Below are 9,523 nucleotides of genomic sequence, written 5' to 3'. Positions count from 1 at the left end.
AAGGGAACTTATTTTGCAGAACCAGAACCTAAGAGAAATATGTGCGGCCATGTGTGAGACAGACCAGCAATGGGGAGACCTCTAGAACACAGGAAGCTCTCACACTCCATCCTTTGCTTTACATGAGGGCCCCTAGGAGCAAACTCTTTAAAAAAGAGATGAAGGAAGACTCTCTAGGAAAAGCGATATAGTGGAAATGAGAAGCTTTTGTAGTAGGCTAAAGAAATAATCATGAATTATGCAAAGATATATCTAAATTTTTTTATAAAAATAATATATGTTGTGCTTGCTTTGGTAGCACATACACTAAAATTGGAACGATACAGAGAAAATTAGCATGGCTTTTGCACAAGGATGACATGAAAAATTGTGAAGCATTCCATATTGTGAACACACAATATGACATATTGTTGAATTTTAACTTGAAACTTACTGGATTTTGTCAATGTCACCCCAATAATTTTAAATAATAATAAATAAATAATGAAAAAATAATATGTGTCATACAATGTTTAAATTATAATAATCTCACATAATGGCAAAATGTACAGCCATTTAAATTGTTAGAGAAGAATATTTAATAAAATGAAGAATTATTTACTGCATAATCTCTATTATTATGAGGAAAATATAATTTTTAGATGGTAAATGTGCTAGGAATTAAATTTACATTTAAATTATAAATATGTTCTGCAAAAAACCTGGTTTCACCAGCATATGACTAAAAATTAAGGTGACATTTTCTTTTCATGCCTGATAACAATGCAGCAGTGGCTCCAATCCTTATGACTACTCTGGCTACACAAAGTTGTCATTTCAGCCCTGTCTGAGGGTCCTTTCTTGGTGTTTCTGGGGACTCCTAGTGGTTGGCACTTGCACCTCAGCCAATTATCTGGTTCCATACACTGTTTCCTTGTTCCCTGGGAAAGGGTTTGCTCTCCTCCAAGGGCCACCTCAGTTTCAGGATTAGTTGCCTCAAATTTCCTGTTCCCTGCTCACAGATGTAGCTCTACTATGAGCACAGACTCTACTCCATTGCCTAAACACATAAAAAGGATCAAACTATAATTTTCTATGAGACATTAATTAAGTTTCAAGCATAAAGGTAAAATCACAAAGATTAGAAAACCTAGATAGAGACATGCAAAGAGCACACCTATCAAGGCTTGGCCAAAGTCCCTCAAAGATCGTCTTCCCTGTGTATGCCCTTATGTAGAGCTCTGGGGGTCTCTCTGCCTCGGATCCTGATCCAAACCTCCAGGAAGCTTCTAGAGAGAGATTGTGCCTTATCTCATTCTATGACTCAACATTTAAAACTTCTTAAAATTTTATTTTGTTTTTATTGAGATAAAATTCACATACTTTAAAACTCACCATCTTAAAAAAAAAACTCACCATCTTAAAGTATATAGTTCAGTATTTTTTAGTATATTTAGAGTTGTGGAACCATCACTACCACCTAACTCCAGACCACTTTCTCTATGATTCATTTTTCAACCCTCATTTTATATTTCATGTATTTTGGTTTGAGAGGGCCCAACACAGTGTGCTTCTTTTTGTCACGCAAGTTCTGAACCATTTAAAAAATCAGACAAAAGCATCAGCTGATATAAGCCAAAAGATTATCTTTTCTCACCTATAAAGCAGACCTTGAAGAGTGTGGCTTATATCTGCAGCCAAATAGGTTTCCAACAGTGAGTTCAGACCTGGAACTGCCCCTTCAACTGTGCTGGACCCAGTCAGGTGTCATTCCTCTGAGAGCAGATAGGTGATGGGCATGAGCAGGGCCAATGGCACACTGACCATGAGAGGAGAGAAGCTTTTCCCTACACCTGGGTTCATCTCTTCCCAGGATGACTGATGGAGGGAAATTCCATTTCTTTCTAGAAATTTATTAATTTCTTCTAGATTAACAAATTTATTGGCATGTAATTGGTCATAGTATTCTTTAATGATTCTTTGTATTTCTGTGGTGTCATTTATAATATATCTTTCACATATGACTTTATTTATTTATTTGAGCTTTCTCTATTTTTTCTTGATGAGTATGGCAAAAGTCTTGTCAGTTTTATTTATCTTTTCAAACAACCTGCTCTTGGTTTCATTGATCTTTTCTATTTTTTTTTTTATTTCTAGTTCATTTTTTTCTGCTTTGCTTGTAATTATTTCTCCCTTCTGTTTACTTTGATTTGTGCTTTTTCTTTTTCTAGTTCCTTTAGGCGAAAAGTAGATTGCTTATTTAGGATTTTCGTTTGTTTGTTTCTTGCAATATATAGGTATAAACTTCCCTCTTAGAATTGTTTTTGCTGCACTGCATAAATTTTGAAAACATGTTTTCTTTTGTCTCAGTGTAGTTTCTGGTTTCTTTTTAAATTTCCTCTTTGATCTATTGGTTGTTTAGTAGTATGTTATTTAGTTTCCACGTATTTTGTGTTTTCTACAGTTTATTTCTCCAAGTTATTTCTAGTTTCATGCCACTGAGGTCAGAAAAGATGTTTGATATGACTTCAATCTTCTTGAATTTTTGAGGCTTATTTTATAATCTAATATGAGATCTACCTGGAGAATGTTTCATATGAGTTTGAAAAAAAAGTTTATCTACAATTTTTGGATAAGATGTTTTTTAATGTCTATTAAAGTCATTACATCCTTATTAATTTTCTTTCTGGATGATCTATCCATTGATATGAGTGGGGTATTAAAATCAGCTACTATTACTGTAGTACTATGAATTTCTCCCTGTATGTTCATTTATATTTGCTTTGCATATTTATGTGCTCCTATGTTGTTTGCATAGATATTTACAGTCATTATATCCTCTACTTGGATTGACCTCTTTATAATCATGTAATGTCCTTTTTTGTCTTTTTTATATTCCTTTTAAAAGGTTATTTTATCTAACAATGAGTATTGCGAACTCAGCTTTCTTTTTGTTTCTATCTGCATGTGACATCTTTTCCATCCCGTCACTTTCAGTTTGTAGGTGTCTTTCAATTTAAAATGAGTTTCTTGTAAGAAGCATGTAGATAGGTCATATTTCTTTTAATCCATTCATCCACCTTATATCTTTTCTTTGGAGTGTTTAATCTATTTACAGAAACTCTCAGGAGGCGATGCAAGAGCCTGCGCTTTAACAGGTACCCCAGATAATTTTTACGTACATTAAATTTGAGAACATCTGTACTAGGTTATTAGCTTCTGAGGACAGAAACTGTGTTGTTGAAAAGCATATCTTCACCACTGTCACAGAACACATAGGAGTTGCCATACGGAAGGCTGATTTCAGAGTAGGAGTAGGAAGGGGACAATCATAGGTACAGTAACACGATGCTCGCAAATTGTATGTGTGCATTCATATGTGGGTGTGCAAGTGTGTGGTGTGTGTGCAAGTATGTGCATTGCATGTGTGTGTGTGCGTGTGTGTATGTTCATGTGTGCATCCTTTCAACATCACTTGAATCCTCTTCAGCTTTGGTTTGCTCTGTCAATGCTCACCAGAAGCAATGGTGACACTTTAGGCCCAGAGTCGCAGCCTGTTGCTCACATGAGAGACACACAGAGACTTAAGCCCACATAAGCCATCATTAATGGAGTAAAAAGCTGAGATTGCTTTCTAAACCATTCTCTCTCTTCCTGAGATAATTCAGTTGCATTCACATAGCTTAAAACACACATTACATTTCTCCACTGTAAACACAAACAAATGTTTATTGAATGAATGAAGGAACAACACAGGTGACAGTTCATGATCTGCAATGAAGGTTGTATAATAAATAAAAATAGCTGTCATGTAGATTGAACTTTTCATCTTCCAGATCCTGTTCCAAATACTTTACATATGATACTCACTTAAGCCTCTGATTTTAAAAATTTTTCTCATTCAACAGAGTCTCACAAAGAGATAAAGAGACTCTTCCCAAGGTAACAGAGGAGAGGCAGAGCCAGGGACTAAACCCAGGCAGTCAGTTCTAGAATCTGAGTGTTCAGCCACCTTCTCTTTGCCTCCTTGAACATGTATTTTAAGAGATTCAAGGGGGCTATTCTGAAAATTTCCTTCAGCCCAGACCCTCTATCATGAGCACACATTGCATGTTTTTGAATCAAGTTGAATCAGAAGACCAGATACAAATATCTCTGAAGACAGAGCTCCCTTGTATGCTGAGACATGTTTTTTCAAGCATATTTGTTCCTGTGAAGAATCAGTAGTTGAATTGATTGAGATAACCTTTTTATTTGAAGACCACACAAAATAAAACCCACAACTCATATTTACTTTGCTTCTTCCTGTAATTAATATTAGGTTGAACCCAGGTGAGATTTTGATATTACAAGTCATGGTAAACTGTATAGCTAAATAAACATCCAAATGGCAAGCTTTACTCTGTAGTCAGGGCTGGGTGTAAATATGAGAAGGTCTAGCAAAATTGCTTTTATACTGACCTGCCTGTATTTCAAAATTGTAAACATCCTACTTAAATAAAGTTGTATAACCAACATAACATTAAATTATGTCATGTAATCATTCTGCAACATGCATAAAATTTGGGACATTTCACTGATAATGATGAATAGTTTTAATAATTTGCATCTTAACAAAACTAGAGCCTATTTTGCATATAAAAATGCGTAGTGATTTGCAATAGTCAAAATTGTATTTGGCAGCAAGTTATATGGAAGACAAGATAGGTAGGAAATATTTTCTTGATTAGATAATAGTTGGTTGAAATTCCTTCCAGCTTCTATGAAACAGAAGTTAGCAATTGAAAGCATATCAGATGATACATCAATTTTCCACAAACAGAAGACGATGCAACCTATTTTATTGAAAAACCTTTATGCAGTGCTAGATTTAATCTCTCAACTTGAAAAGCAGTGCCAAGAAATAAGATGTTTGCATACAAAATCTCCAGATTTCAAATGGAAATATAAAACAAAGAAGTGCTTCATTCCTTTGGGGATAGCACCTATCTTGGATTCATTTTTTCTCTGATATTCATGCGTGGTTTTATCAGTGGCTTTAGGGAAGTGAAACAGTTAGTTTGCTTCCTTAAGAACAAAGGCTGGAAGAATTTTTTGAAAAATAATGTGTTAAAAGTACTTTCTCTACTGTTCTTTTTATTTATTATGCATTTCCTGAGGAGTAATCATTGTTTCAAATAATTTATCTTTAATGATTTTAATACTTAATCTGGCAACTAAATATGACCTGAATTTATGCTTTGTTTTCTACTTTCTGTTTTTCTAAATCACACATGAAAATGATGTTTCAAGGAGGCAAGTTTTAACTATATAAAACTGAACAAAAAGGATGGGCATAAAAAATATAGAGCAAACTATACATTTCCATAAATAGCTAATTACTCTCCCCCCCCCCCAAAAAAGTGGATATTTATTAACCTCTTTAAATTTAGCTGATAATAAAGTACTTAGCACATGATATGTGTTTGGTAAATGAATAAATGGCAAATAAGACACAGTCCTGTGGTCAAAGTCCAATAATGTAGTTGTCTGTAATTGGTATTCATTGCAATCATGATGCTCAGGGAAAAACACATCCCTTCCTGAATGTGCACCTTACTGGCTATATGGCAAAAATGTTTGTTTCTTTTTCTTGTTCCTATAACAAGACAGCCATTTTAAATTCTGTAACATAGCTATTTGCTGATTTCTCTTTTCTATTATTAAATGTTCCTAAGTTTTCATTACTTATTTAAAGCAATGCCACAAAAATGTCAAGATTTTACAGTCATTTTTATGAAGCCATTTCTCTATATATACTTATTTGCGTTTTAACTGGCAATCTTAGGTAAAGTAAGCATAATTTCTTACCAAAGCAATTTACCTAAACAACCCATTAATTATTGGAAGCCATAAAATTATAATGTGCCTTGATCATTTTCTCTAAATACTATTGCCCATGTAAAAGAACCAGACATTCTTGGAGAAATCTCCAATGCCAGATCTGATTCCTACAGCTAGAAATGTACAAGGTAAGCCTGGATCATCTTGAGATTGTGTTAAAAGGACATAGAGCACTTGAAGAGGCTTCTCTAGCTAACAGTGAAACAACTTCAGCATTAAAAAGCCTCGATATCCTAAAACAAGTAAGTAAAATAAGCCAAAGAAAAAAATTAAGCACAGATACAAGACAAATATAAAAAGCAATATAAAAGTCTGAGGTCAAAATAGGTAGCAATGAGACATAGGGATCATTTTAAGTTGTTAAAGTATAATTCAAAATAAATATATATCAATCATAAAGATTTATGGGACATATAATCTTATATCTAGATATTTAAATTAAAAATAGAAATAAAATAAAATAGTAGAAGACATTAACACATCTTTTAGCCTTTGTCAAATAAGTAGATAAATATTTTAAAGGATAAGAAATTTTATTAACATAATGAATAGCAACTATTTAAAATATATTTTAACATTTCACCTTATAAACAGAAAGGATCACTTTGTGCAGTGTCCATAAAGATTTTTTTAAGTGATCTTATTTAAGCTACATATGTTATTTTGGTTTATTTGAAAAAACACATTCTCTGTCTTAAATAATATAAAATTAGAGATAATGGTAAAGAATAAGAGATAATGGTAATGAGTGGCTGTCAACTCTGGTCAAGATGGTAGAGTAGGTAAATAATGTGCTTGCCTCCTCTCACAACAACATCAAAATTACAACTAAACTGGAGAATCAACATTATTGAGAGTTACCTGAAGTCTAACTAAATAGAAGTCCTACAACTAGGGACACACAGAAGAAGCCACCTAGAGACTGGTAGAAGGGGTTGTGGAAAAACAAGTTGATCCCACATCTGCATGTGCCGGTTGATAATCCAGAGAAATAGTTCAGCTGAGGAGGTGCCCTTGGAAGAGCTAGTGGTCTCAGGCCCACACTGGGCTTCCCAGCCCAGGGCTCCCGTTCCAGTAAGAGAAGTCCCCACAACTGTGGCTGTGAAAACCAAGAGCTTCTGAGATAAGAAAACCTAAAGAAGTTCATTATCACCAAGCCAGTATTACAGGAAATATTAAAGAGACTTCTTGAAGAAGAAGAAGAAAAAAGAAAAAAAATTAAAAACATGAATAATATAATGGCAATAACTACATATATATCAATAATTACTTTAGACGTAAAAGGATTAAATGCTCCAATCAAAAGATAAGGTGGCCAAATGGATAAGAAAACAAAACCCTTACATATGCTGCCTGCAAGAGATTCACTTCAGACCAAATACACGTAGACCGAAAGTAAAGGGTTGGAAATAGATATTAATTAAAATAGAAACAAACAATAAACTGGAGTAGCAATAATTATACCAGACAAAATAGATATTAAAACAAACACTGTAACAAGAGACAAAGAAGAACCCAGTTATATCATTCTGAGTATTTATCTGAAGAAACCCAAAACACTACTTTGAAGGGATATGTGAATCCATGTGTTCATTGCAGCATTATTTATAATAGCCAAGACGTGAGGTATCTTGGATGTCCATCAGTGGATGAACAGATAAAGAAGAAGTGGTATGTATACAGGGTGGAAAATGAAATGTTGCCATCTGCAACAACATAGATGTACCTAGAGGGTACTGCACTGAGCAGAGTAAGTCAGACAAATTCCAATGTCATGTGTGAAACCTAGAGAACAGGATAAACAAACAAACAGCAGAAACAAGCTCATAGATGCAGAGAGCATTTTGATGGTTGTCAGATTGTTGTCATTTTGATGGTGGGAGGATGGGTGAAGAAGGGAGGGGATTAAGAATTACAAATGGACAGTTACAAAATTGTTATGAGAATGTAAAGTTAGCATGGAGAATATGGTCAGTAGTATCGTATGTAGGTAAAGGAGTCAGATGGGTACTGGATTTATTGGGGTAATCACTTCATAAGTTATATAAATGCCTAATCACTATGTTGTATACCTGAAATAATATAATGTATGTCAATTATATTTGAAAAATCAAAAATATAAAAATAAAATATAAATAAAAAATTTAAAATAAGAGATAATGGTAAGTAAATATTTCTTACAATTAGAAATTTTACAATAGCCTTTTATATAACTCCTGGATCAATGCGGAAATAAAAACTGAATATATAAAAAATTTGTAAAAATTAAAATGCCAATTCCAGAAAGCTACACATAAAACTTACAGGAGATGTGGAAGCTTTGCTCAGAAGGAATTGCATAGAAGGCTTTATTAACTGCAAGATGTAATAATGTAGATGAGTTATTAAAAATGCAAGAATTAGGAAAATATTAAACAATTAAAACTGAAGAAAGGATTCAACAATTATAATTTCTACATTACTAAATAGACTGCCATCATATAAAATTATAAAAAATACAAAACAATAGAAAAGTACACAATATTAGGCAAAATAGTAAGGATGTGAAGAAATACAGAGAAGAATTTTTAAATTATATCAACTTAAAAATTTTATAGCCATACCTCACAAAATATATAAACATAATTTCTGATAAAGTAAATATTTAAATGTTTTAAATCACTAAAAGGAAATAAAGAACATCTATATTAATATTAATAATATTAACCTTGGGTGCAAATATAGACTTTCTGAGCAGTACTATAAATGCGAAACCCAAAATGTTAAATATTGGAAGATTTGAGAGTTTCTCTGCAGCCAACCGTGGATCAGTACAAACAGATTCAATTAATGAGTGGAAGCAAAAAAGAACAAATGACCCAATAAAAGGCCAATGAATATGCATTTTAAGATGATCTATGTCAGCCATTCAAACAGGACTGAGATGGGGCTCCCACAGTCTCCTCGATTTGGTGGTGGATATTTTCACCAATGCTACCTCTAAACATATAACAAAAAAATACTTAGAATCAAGCAGGATTTATTTCTTATGAGCCAGCCAGGTCAAGTGGCTTAGAACTGCTTTATGTGAGCAAATGTTTACTTATTTTAATAGATTTTATTTTTCAGAGCACTTTTAAATTCACAGAAAAATTGAGTATAGATATCTAGGAGCTCAAATGCTCTCATCTGGACATGATCTGACTCCCTCACCCCTGCCTCTAACTTTCCTCTGTGTTGGCTTTATTTTCAGCTAAGCACTTCTCGCTTATGGCAAGAATGGCCCTTGGACAGCCCTAGAGTACAACTCCTACAACTCTGCCATGGTAAGGAAAAAAAATGTCTAAGGAAAGCAAGAAACAAAGTTGGAGGTATCAAACTATACAACAAAGCTATAGTAATCAAAAAAGCATGATACTGGCATAAAAACAGACATATAGATCAATGGAACAGACTGGAGAGCCCAAAATAAACCCACACCTATATGGTTAATTAATCTATGACAAAGGAGGCATAAATACACAATAAGGTTGTTGGGAATAAATAGTGTCGGGAAAATTAGACAGGTTCATGCAAAACATGAAAACAACTTCTTATATCACATACAATAATAAAATGAAAATGGATTAAAGACTTAAATATAAGACCCAAAACCATAATACTTCTAGAAGATAACTTATGC

General features: G+C 33.5%; 1 non-coding gene across 1 annotated transcript; it reads left to right on the top strand.

Moving 5' to 3' along the window:
- Nucleotides 1-282: 282 nt before the first annotated feature.
- On the top strand, nt 283-389 carry LOC118610852. The gene has a single exon (XR_004954115.1). It is a non-coding gene; the product is annotated as a U6 spliceosomal RNA (small nuclear RNA).
- The last annotated feature ends 9,134 nt before the right edge of the window (nt 390-9,523 follow it).

This window comes from Rousettus aegyptiacus, unplaced genomic scaffold (assembly GCF_014176215.1).
Source record: "Rousettus aegyptiacus isolate mRouAeg1 unplaced genomic scaffold, mRouAeg1.p scaffold_m13_p_13, whole genome shotgun sequence".
Classification (NCBI taxonomy): domain Eukaryota; kingdom Metazoa; phylum Chordata; class Mammalia; order Chiroptera; family Pteropodidae; genus Rousettus; species Rousettus aegyptiacus.
Note: the sequence above shows the minus strand (reverse complement) of the source record. Positions and strands in the feature narration are given on the sequence as shown.